Source organism: Nicotiana attenuata, unplaced genomic scaffold (assembly GCF_001879085.1).
Source record: "Nicotiana attenuata strain UT unplaced genomic scaffold, NIATTr2, whole genome shotgun sequence".
Classification (NCBI taxonomy): Eukaryota; Viridiplantae; Streptophyta; class Magnoliopsida; order Solanales; family Solanaceae; genus Nicotiana; species Nicotiana attenuata.
In genome coordinates this window covers 1-11,412 of record NW_017670699.1, presented here as the reverse complement: position 1 = coordinate 11,412, position 11,412 = coordinate 1, and positions in this window count along the sequence as shown.

Genomic DNA, 11,412 nt, shown 5'->3' with positions numbered 1-11,412 from the left:
CCCAAAGTGAATGAATTATATCCCTGATATGTTTGTTCAGCCGGAGGATGCCAAAGGATAGTTCGAGCTATTCGATAATTTGACTGAGGAGCAAGTACAATGGATGTTCGAATGGTCTCCGACCGAAGAATTCATCGCCCGATCCCGAGACGCACCTTTTCTGATATTGATCGGTCTGAGAGGAATGTACCCTTACGTCCCTCTCCGAGTTATGAGGCAAGCTGGTAGGAAGCAGGTCATACCCAGGGTCGACAAGATGAGCCATTTCCGGGCTGATTTCTAGGCTGATGATAGTCCTTACAAGTGCCAAGCTCAGCATATGTGGCACTGCAAAATCGTCATGGAAAGGGATACCATCGAGCTAGATAGATACCAGGCCGGTTGTGCTCCCTACTATTCAGGCTGGTTAGAGGATAATCATAATGGTCTAGGCCATCCCGGATATGTTCAAGGTCACAGGATCATAGATGAAAAAGCCGAGGCACAGGTCAAATACAATCAACTACGCAAGAGGATCCGGGAATGCAAAATCGAGCACCGTGAGATACAAGAAACCAATCAATAACTAATTGAGGAATGGAAGGATATGGCTGTCAGTGCCAACAAGCGACTGGGATATTTGGAGCGAGGTATAGTGGAGTTGGAGAAGAAATTTCTTAAGAGGGTCGAAGACTGCCGGAATGCTGAAGGAAATGAAGGCGGACATCTAGCCAGAGCCTACCTGCTGCTGGGACTGCGCGAGTTAGGGAAGCTGTTCGATGGAGCCAGGGCCGAATCTGGGGAAGGTCCTTTTGGGACCAAATAGATAGGAGTTTTCATCTTGCTTTATAAAATGTAATAAGGCCAACGACCATTAGTGAGTTTATTTTTTCCTGTTATTTAGTGTCGATTTGGAGTTCGTCTACTTTTTATCAATAAGAGGAGGCATTTAGCATTCCAAGTTCTCCAAATCAATTTGTCGTTAGGCCTACCCAAATTAGGACACGATTTACATTCCCGCATTATGTGTTTAAATATTGAAACATTTTTTCATGAATCTCACTAACTTACCTTTTTTGTTTTTACTTTTTGTTTATTTATTCCCCTCCCCAAAGGTTAGTTCGTGAACTCTGGCAACATCATCCTATTTCACGAGATCCAGGGGCCCTCCACCTACTCCTCCTCTCAGTCCTATCAGACACAAGAACAAAGGGAAGATGGAAGATATAAACAACGCCAGAAAGGAAAACTCAACTAAACGAGCTCAGGTCAATAACGGTCATGGTACTTTGGTTCCCAAGGAAAATGCATCCCAACTGGAACAAAAGCTGCTGAAATTTCGGGAAGAACTTGATCAGGTTCGGAATCTGGCGAATCTGTCATTTTCCCTCACTACTCCAGATATCAATTTCCCAAATGTTCAGAACCCTACACCTCCACAGAATCTCCCAAAGCAACAGAACCATCCCACTCCTCACCACCACTGCAACACCTGCCATACTTCCAACAATACCCCGCTGCTCATCCCGAAACCACAAAACTCCACAAATGACCAGTGCCACACCCACCATAATGCCCCCATCTATGTGGAGACTATGCCGCACTCCACCCAACCCATCTCAAGCACGCCCGAGTCTGATGATAAAGATTTGCTTATCAAGAACCTGGCTGAAGAACTTAAGAAATTGACTAGTCGGATCCAGGGTGTTGAAGGAAACAAGGGAATTGAAAGGTTGAATTATGAAGATCTTTCCATACAGCCCGATGTCAAACTGCCCGAGGGGTACAAACCTCCTAAGTTCGAGATTTTCGATGGAACAGGTGACCCCAGGGTCCATTTGAGGACATATTGTGATAAGTTGGTTGGGGTAGGAAAAGACGAGAGAATCCGCATGAAGCTATTCATGAGGAGTCTAAAAGGAGATGCACTATCCTGGTACATCAGCCAGGATCCTAAGAAATGGTCAAGTTGGGTAGGTATGGCCTCTAATTTCATGGGCAGGTTCAGATTTAACACAGAAAATGCGCCGGATGTGTTCTACATTCAGAATCTGAAGAAGAAACCTACAGAAACATTTTGCGAGTATGCTACTTGCTGGAGGTCGGAAGCTGCTAAGGTCAGACCTGCCTTGGAGGAGGAACAAATGAACAAATTCTTTGTCCGGGCACAAGACCCGGAATACTATGAGCGACTAATGATGATTGAAAGCCATAAATTTTCTTACATCATCAAACTGGGGGAACAAATCGAAGAAGGCATTAAGAGCGGTATGGTCTCAAACTTCGAGGCCTTGCAAGCTACAAACAAGGCCTTGCAGTCCGGTGGTGTGTCCAAAAAGAGAGACGTAGGAGCTGTGATGGTTGCGCAAAGAACCAAATCTCCCATCAAATACCAAACCTACCCAATGCCTCCAATCACATATCAGCCTACTCCAAACTACCAAGCACCCTCACCCTCTTACCAAACTCCACCACCCACTTATCAATCACCTCCACCACCCACATATCAGCCTACTTCACCCAAATATTCCCAAACCGCACATGTTTACCAAGCTACAATACTCAACCAGCCCACTATCAATCCCCACCTGCACGCCAAAACTTCCCTAGACCTCGGCCAAACTTTGACCGAAGACCTCCAAAACAATATACGGCTATTGCCGAACCTATCGACCAGCTGTATGAAAGACTTAAAGCTGCTGGTTATGTCACCCCTATCCCTGCTGTAACCCCTGAGAACCCTTCTCAGTGGGTTAATCCATATAAATCCTGTGCATACCATTCCGGCATGAAAGGACACACCATTGGCGAATGTCGTTCTCTGAAAGATAAGATCCAGACTCTAATTGATAACAAGTTATTGTGGCAAAAGAGCCTGCTCCAAATATCCGCAATAACCCTCTGCCTGACCACAAGGGAGGAGGCGTTCACATGATTGAAATAGAGGATGATTGGGATCCCAAGGGATCGATTGGTTTGATCACAGAAGGTGACGACCCAAAGAAACCGATAGTCACCCTTAATCCGATCGTAGTCCAGATTCAGCCCTCTGGGGATGCCGAAGTAAATATGTCCATACCGCTGGAGTTTGAAGCATCATCATCTGCAAAGACGCCAGCGCCAATTGAGGTCAAAATTCGTGTCTCCAGCAAAGGCACCCACACCATTCGAAGTTGCAGTTGTACCGCCCAAGGTGCATGCTCCGTTCGGAGAAAAGATAGCCACGCCAACTCCAGTTACAATGTCAGCCATAACACCATTCCATACAAAGGCTATACCATGGGACTACGCGGCCGAGGCAAGAAGGAAAGGCAAGGTTATGTTCGGAGAAGCTGTTGCGGCACAGGGTATGACGAGAACTGGTAGAGTTTATACCCCGGAACATCTGGCTGAGTCGAGCAAGCAGGCTTCTAGCCGGCCAACCATCACCGAGACCGGGCCAGATGATCTCTGGAGAAAGATACAGGCCAAGGAACACTCGGTCATTGACCAGCTGAACAAAACACCGGCACAAATTTCTATCCTTGCTTTGCTACAAAATTCTGATGCACACAAGAATGCTTTGTTAAGGGTGCTGAGCGAAGCATATGTGCCAAGCAACATCACCGGCGGAGAGATGGATAACATGGTGGGACAGGTATTGGAAAGCCACAAGATCACTTTTCATAAAGATGAGCTGCCACCAGAAGGGTTGAGTCACAACAAGGAATTGCACATCACCGTGCAATGCGAAAATTATTTTATCACTAGAATCCTGATTGATGGGAGATCCAGCCTCAACATCTGTCCGTTGGTAACACTCAGGATATTGGGAAAGGGACTGCATGAGATCAAGGATGGGGCCATAAACGTAAAAGCTTTCGACGGTTCCCAAAGGTCCACCATTGGGGAAATTAGTATGTGTTTGCAAATGGGGCCTACTTGGTTCGATGTTGATTTTCAAGTGATAAACGTGCCGGCATCTTATAATCTGCTGTTAGGACGACCTTGGATTCATGCTGCTGGGGCCGTAGCGTCAACGCTACATCAGGCAGTGAAGTTTGAGTGGTATCACTAGGAGGTGATCATTCACGGCGACGGTAGCAATCCTATATACAGTCGCTAGACCATCCCAGCAATCGGAGGCAGAAGAAAGATAGGTGGGGAGACCTATCACCACATCGAGCGAGTCAACGCCGTTGACAAGGACAAATGGTGGGACAACAAAATCGAGAGCATATTGAATTGGAGTGGGTACAAACCTGGCAAGGGGCTTGGCAAGAACCTCCAAAGAATCGCTAAGCCCATAAAGCTCAAGAAGCATGGCACCACCTTCGGTCTGGGATATGAGTATACCTGGAAGAATTCAACGACTGGTCGCCACCATGGCGCGGTCCTTACTATCTCTGGATCAGCCGATACCGCGCTTGGAACAGACTTTCCAACCGGCCCAAGTTATCTATGGGTCAGAAGAAGAGGAAGCACTGGCAGTAGTGAGGAATTTGTTCCTGGAAGACGATGATATGGATTGTTGTGTCATTTTTTAGGAGGAGGGGGAGGAAGTCCCTTCCATACAAGCTGTGAGTGGAGGAGCATGCCTCCACAACTGGACCATCAGAACCACCAGAGCCCGGCGAGCCTCGGGGTAGCAAGGCTGAACAAGCATCATGCACTATCTTTTATTTTTACTAGTTTCTCTTTCGCATTTTAAATCTCCGCAATAAGATCTTCAATGTTCAAAACAGTTATGGAATTTATCAAGGCATTTCGATTTTTCTTATAAATCAACACTCTTATTATTTTCTCTCATTACTTTACTTATACAGCATTACCATTACTTATCTTGATGAACCAATGACTGTGACGTGCAATGAGACAACGCAACAAACGGATATAGATTTAGAGGAAGATGACATACCGGAGGAGATTGTTAAGGAAGTTGAGAATTTTGAAAACAGACCAAAGTCCAACCTGGACGAGACAGAAATTGTTAATCTGGGGGACAAAGAGAATGTCAAGGAAACGCGAATCAGTGTTCACTTATCGTCATCAGAAAAGAAGGAATACACAGACTTTCTAAGAGAATATGAGGACATATTCGCTGGGTCGTATGACGACATGACGGGCCTGAGCACGTCTATTGTGGCTCACAAACTGCCAACTGATCCGACATGTCCGTCGGTAAAGCAAAAGCTCAAAAAGTTCAAACCTGATATGAGTCTAAAAATCAAAGAAGAAGTCACTAAGCAGGTCAAAGCTAAAGTTCTCAGGGTCGTTGATATCCGACATGGTTAGCTAATATTGTGCCAGTACCAAAGAAGGACGGGAAGGTTAGAGTTTGTGTCAACTACCGAGATCTCAACCGGGCCAGTCCGTAAGAGACTTCCCTTTGCCAAACATACACATCCTGATCGACAATTGAGCCAAGCATGAATTGTAATGATTTGTGGATTGTTTCGCCGGTTACCACCAGATTTGGATGGATGAAGAAGATGCTGAGAAAACCGCTTTCATTACACCGTGGGGAATGTACTACTACAAGACGATGTCGTTTGGTTTAAAGAATGCAGGGGCCACCTACATGAGGGCTATGACCACCATTTTTCATGATATGATACACAAGGAGATCGAGGTGTACGTAGATGATGTTATCATCAAGTCCGAGAAGGCCACCGATCACATGGAAGATTTGAGAAAGTTTTTCAATAGGTTGCGAAGGTGCAACCTGAAACTGAATCCCACACGTGTGCATTTGGGGTCCCCGCTGGAAAGTTGCCTGGGTTTATTGTGAGTCGCCGAGGAATAGAGCTGGATCCATCAAGAGTCAAAGCTATTCAAGAATTTTCACCGCCAAAGAATAAGAAGGACGTGATGAGTTTCTTGGGGAGACTCAACTACATCAGCCGGTTCATAGCCCAATCTACGGTCATCTGTGAGCCGATCTTCAAGATGTTGAAGAAGGATGCTGCCACCAAGTGGACTGATGAATGCCAGAAAGCTTTCGACAGGATCAAGGAATACTTATCAACACCACCAATTTTGGTCGCGCCCGAGTCGGGTAGACCTTTACTACTCTACATTGCAGTATTAGATGGTGCCTTCGGTTGCGTCCTGGGGCAGCATGATGAAACGTGGAGGAAGGAGCAGGCCATTTACTATCTCAGCAAGAAGTTCACTCCGTACGAGGCCCGGTATTCTCTGTTAGAGCGTACCTGTTGTGCTCTGACTTGGGTAGCCCAGAAGTTGAGGCACTACTTTTGTGCCTATACTACATACCTCATATCAAGGATGGATCCTCTAAAGTACATCTTTCAGAAGCCCATGCCCACTGGCAAGCTGGCCAAGTGGCAAATCCTGTTGAGTGAATTCGACATTGTCTACGTGACTCAGAAAGCAATCAAGGGACAGGCACTAGCAGATCACCTTGCTGAAAATCCCGTGGATGGAGAATACGAACCCTTGAAGATGTATTTTCCTGACGAAGAGGTATCATTCATAGGAGAAGACATTGTAGAATCCTATGATGGCTGGAGAATGTTTTTCGACGGAGCAGCAAATTTCAAAGGAGTTGGCATAGGAGCAGTCCTAGTATCAGAAACCGGTCAGCATTATCCGGTGTCTGCCAAACTCAGGTTCCCGTGCACCAACAATATGGCCGAGTATGAAGCCTGCATCTTAGGGCTCAAGATGGCCATTGACATGAACGTACAAGAGTTGCTAGTAATTGGAGATTCAGACTTACTCATACATCAGGTCCGAGAAGAATGGGCGACCAAGAACTCCAAGATACTCCCGTATCTGCATCACGTGCAGGAGTTGAGAAAGAGGTTCACAAAGACAGAATTCCGACATGTTCCCAGAATCCAGAATGAATTCGCCGATGCATTGGCTACCCTATCATCCATGATACAGCATCCAGACAAAAACTTCATTGATCCCATTCCAGTAAAAATCCATGATCAGCCAGCTTATTGTGCCCACGTTGAAGAAGAGGCGGACGGAAAGCCTTGATTTCATGATATCAAGGAGTATTTAGCAAAGGGAGAATACCCACGGCTTGCAAATCCTATTCAGAAGCGCACACTTCGGAGGTTATCCAACAACTTCTTTCACAGCGGAGGAATCCTATATAGGAGGACTCCAGATTTGGGATTATTAAGGTGTGTCGACGCAAAGGAAGCATCTAAGTTACTGGAGGAAATCCACGCAGGGACCTGTGGTCCACATATAAATGGTTTTGTCTTAGTAAAGAAGATCCTCCAAGTTGGTTACTTTTGGATGACTATGGAAACGGACTGCATTCAGTATGTCCGGAAATGCCACCACTGCCAGATACATGCAGACATGATAAAGGTACCTCCAAACGAGCTTAATGCAACAAGCTTGCCGTGGTCGTTCGTCGCTTGGGGAATGGATGTCATTGGACCAATCGAGCCTGCCGCTTCCAACGGGCACAGATTTATCCTAGTAGCAATCTACTATTTCACCAAATGGATCGAAGCAGCATCTTACAGAGCAGTAACTAAGAAAGTTGTGGCAGACTTTGTCCGCGACCGCATTGTTTGTCGGTTCGGGATTCCAGAGTCAATCATTACTAATAATGGCTCAAACCTCAACAGTGACTCGATGAAAGCTATGTGTGAAACCTTCAGGATCAAACACAAAAATTCCACAGCCTATAGGCCTGAAATGAACGGAGTCGTGGAAGCCGCCAATAAGAATGTCAAGAAGATACTGAGGAAAATGATAGAGAAGCATAAGCAATGGCACGAAAAACTATCATTTGCTCTGCTAGGATATCGCACCATAGTCCGCACATCAACCGGGGCAACCCCCTATATGCTGGTTTATGGTACAAAAGCCGTCATTCCTGCCGAAGTAGAAATCCCTTCCCTAAGGATCATACAGGAAGCTGAGCTCGACGACGTAGAATGGGTGAAAAGTCGTTATGAGCAACTAGCTTTTATAGACGGAAAAAGGATGAACGCAGATTGCCATGGTCAACTCTATCATAACAGAATGTCCAGAGCCTTCAACAAAAGAGTCAAGCCAAGACAGTTCACACCTGGACAGCTGGTGTTAAAGGAAAGTTTTCCGCATCAAGATGAAGCCAAAGGGAAGTTCTCTTCCAATTGGCAGGGTCCATATATGGTTCACCGGGTTCTGACAGGAGGAGCCCTCATACTTGCAGAAATGGACGAAGAAGTTTGGCCAAAACCAATCAATTCAGATGCAGTCAAGCGTTACTATGTGTAATCTTTATGTTTTCCCTATATGACGTAAATTGAACTATGCCTAACCTGATTCCCGTTTAAGAGGGGATACGTAAGCAGCCGGTCAAAATTCCGGTGCAATTGGAAACTGGGGAGAATTTTGAGGAGGACCCTCAAAATTTCGAAGTAATTTCAGCCGGTCATCGCAAGCAGCCGTCAGAAGCATCAACCCGTTAAATTGGGGCAGAATTTTGAGGAGGACCCTCAAAATTCCGTAACAAGAGAGGTTGCAATATCTTGAGCCACGTCACAGTCGTCGGTTCATCTAAAAGTTATTTCTTAAATATATACTTATGTCATATTTTTACAAATTCATTATCAAAATTGCTTTGTTCAGCGACGCTACCCCCAATGATACATACCGTATCACCAGATCAAAGCTGAACAGGTCAATCAAGGCCAGCGGGATACGAACTAACCTCCCCTCTACAAAACTCACAATTTTTCTTTGGATGCAGACACTTGGATCGCGAAAGCATCTGACATACTATACACTCACGAGACAAACGTTGTTCAGGAATACAACTCTCAGAATTGTTGCATTTACCAGCATTTGCTATTCACGCACGCCAGCGACATTCCCTATATCGCAATGTCCCCAGCAGTCACAATGTCGCAACCTGCTATTAGCTAAGAAACTCTATTACCATTTGCCATTTTTCTTTATTTCTGCACTGCATTTCTGTACTGCATAAAACTACCATTCTGCCTTCAGAGACTAAACACTATCTCCATCTGCATCTCTGCATTGCATAAGGCTACCATTCTGCCTTCCGAGACTAAACACTGTCTCCATCTGCATTTCTGCATTGCATAAGGCTACCATTCTGCCTTCCGAGACAAAACACTGTCTCCATCTACATTTGCATGGCTGAAAGATCGCCACTTTATTTACACTTGCATGGCTGAAAGATCGCCACTTTATTTACATTCTGCATGGCTNATGTTCCCAGAATCCAGAATGAATTCGCCGATGCATTGGCTACCCTATCATCCATGATACAACATCCAGACAAAAACTTCATTGATCCCATTCCAGTAAAGATCCACGAACAGCCAGCTTATTGTGCCCATGTTGAAGAAGAGGCAGACGGAAAGGCTTGGTTTCATGATATCAAGGAATATCTAGCAAAGGGAGAATACCCAAAGCTTGCAGGTCCTATTCAGAAGCGCACCCTTCGGAGGTTATCCAACAACTTCTTTCATAGTGGAGGAATCCTTTACTGGAGGACTCCTGATTTGGGATTATTAAGGTGTGTTGACGCAAAGGAAGCACCTAAGCTGCTGGAAGAAATCCACGCTGGGACCTGTGGTCCACATATGAACGGCTTTGTCTTAGCCAAGAAGATACTCCGGGCTGGTTACTTTTGGATGACTATGGAAACGGACTGCATCCAGTATGTCCGGAAATGCCACCGCTATCAGATACATGCAGACATGATAAAGGTGCCTCCAAACGAGCTTAATGCAACAAGCTCACCATGGCCGTTCGCCGCTTGGGGGATGGATGTTATTGGACCAATTGAGCCTGCCGCTTCCAACGGACACAGATTTATCCTGGTAGCAATCGATTATTTCACCAAATAGGTCGAAGCAGCATCTTACAGAGCAATAACTAAGAAAGTCGTGGCAGAATTTGTTCGCGACCATATTGTTTGTCGATTCGGGATTCCAAAATCAATCATCACTGATAACGGCTCCAACCTCAACAGTGACTTGATGAAAGCTATATGTGAAACCTTCAGGATCAAACACAAGAATTCCACAGCCTACAGGCCCTAAATGAATGGAGCCGTAGAAGCCGCCAACAAAAACATCAAGAAGATATTGAGAAAAATTATAGAGAAACATAAGCAATGGCACGAAAAGCTATCATTTGCTCTGTTGGGGTATCGCGCCACTGTCCGCACATCAACCGGGGCAACCCCCTATGTGCTGGTTTATGGTACAGAAGCCGTCATTCCCGCCGAAGTAGAAATTTCTTCCTTAAGAATCATACAGGAAGCTGAGCTCGACGATGCAGAATGGGTGAAGAGTCGTTACGAGCAGCTGGCTCTTATAGATGGAAAAAGAATGAATGCAGTTTGCCACGGTCAGCTTTATCAGAACAGAATGTCCAGAGCCTTCAACAAAAGAGTCAAACCGAGACAATTCACACCAGGGCAACTGGTATTAAAGAAAATTTTTCCGCATCAAGATGAAGCCAAAGGGAAATTCTCTCCCAACTGGAAAGGTCCGTACATGGTTCACCGGGTTCTGACAGGAGGAGCCCTTATACTTGCAGAAATGGACGGTGAAGTTTGGCCAAAACCAATCAATTCAGATGCAGTCGAGCGCTATTATGTGTAACCTTTATGCTTTCCTATATGATATAAATTGAACTACGTCTGACCTGATTCCCGTTTAAGAGGGGATACGTAGGCAGCCTTATGGGTTCAGTCACAATTCAATAAAAATTTCATTTTCCCCGCAATTGGAAACTGGGGCAGAATTTTGAGGAGGACCCTCAAAATTCCGAAGTAATTTCAGTCAATCATCGCAAGCAGCCGTCAGAAGCATCAACCCGTTAAACTGGGGCAGAATTTTGAGGAGGACCCTCAAAATTCCGTAGCAAGAGAGGTCGCAATGTCTTGAGCCACGTCACAGTCGTCGGTTCATCTAAAAGCTATTTCTTAAATATATACTTATGTCATATTTTTACAAATTCATGCATGTTTATTATCGAAATCATTTTGTTCAGCGATGCTACCCCCAATGATACATACCGTATCACCAGATCAAAGCCAAACAGGTCAAGTAGAGCCAGCGGGGATGCGAATTAACCTTCCCTCTCTACAAAACTCACGATTTTTCGTTGGATGCAGATACTTGGATTGCGAAAGCATCTGACATACCATACACTCACGAGACAAACATTTGTTCAGGAATACAACCCTTAGAATTGTTGCACTTACCAACATTTGCTATCCACGCACGCCAGTGATATTCTCTATACCGCAATGTTCCCAGCAGTCACAATATCGCAACCTGTTATCAGCAAAGAAACTCTATTACCATTTGCCGTTTTATTTGCATTTTCTGCATTGCATAAGGCTACCATTCTGCCTTCCGAGACTAAACACTGTCTCCATCTGCATTTTCTGCATTGCATAAGGCTACCATTCTGCCTTCCGAGACTAAA